Source organism: Physeter macrocephalus, chromosome 11, assembly GCF_002837175.3.
Source record: "Physeter macrocephalus isolate SW-GA chromosome 11, ASM283717v5, whole genome shotgun sequence".
In the NCBI taxonomy this organism is placed as follows: Eukaryota; Metazoa; Chordata; class Mammalia; order Artiodactyla; family Physeteridae; genus Physeter; species Physeter macrocephalus.
The window spans coordinates 136,652,865-136,653,217 of NC_041224.1; positions in this window are offsets into that span (position 1 = coordinate 136,652,865).

Sequence of the window (353 nt, forward strand, 5' to 3'; positions counted from 1 at the left end):
AGTAGTGGGATTGCTGGGTCATATGGTAGTTCTATTTGTAGTTTTTTAAGGAACCTCCATACTGTTCTCCATAGTGGCTGTATCAGTTTACATTCCCACCAACAGTGTAAGAGGGTTCCCTATTCTCCATACCCTCTCCAGCATTTATGGTTTGGAGATTTTTTTGATGATGGCCATTCTGACCAGTGTGAAGTGATACCTCACTGTAGTTTTCATTTGCATTTCTCTAATGATTAGTGATGTTGGGCATCCTTTCATGTGTTTGTTGGCAATAGGTATATCTTCTTTGGAGAAATGTCTATTTAGGTCTTCTGCCCATTTTTGGATTGGGTTGTTTGTTTTTTTGTTATTGA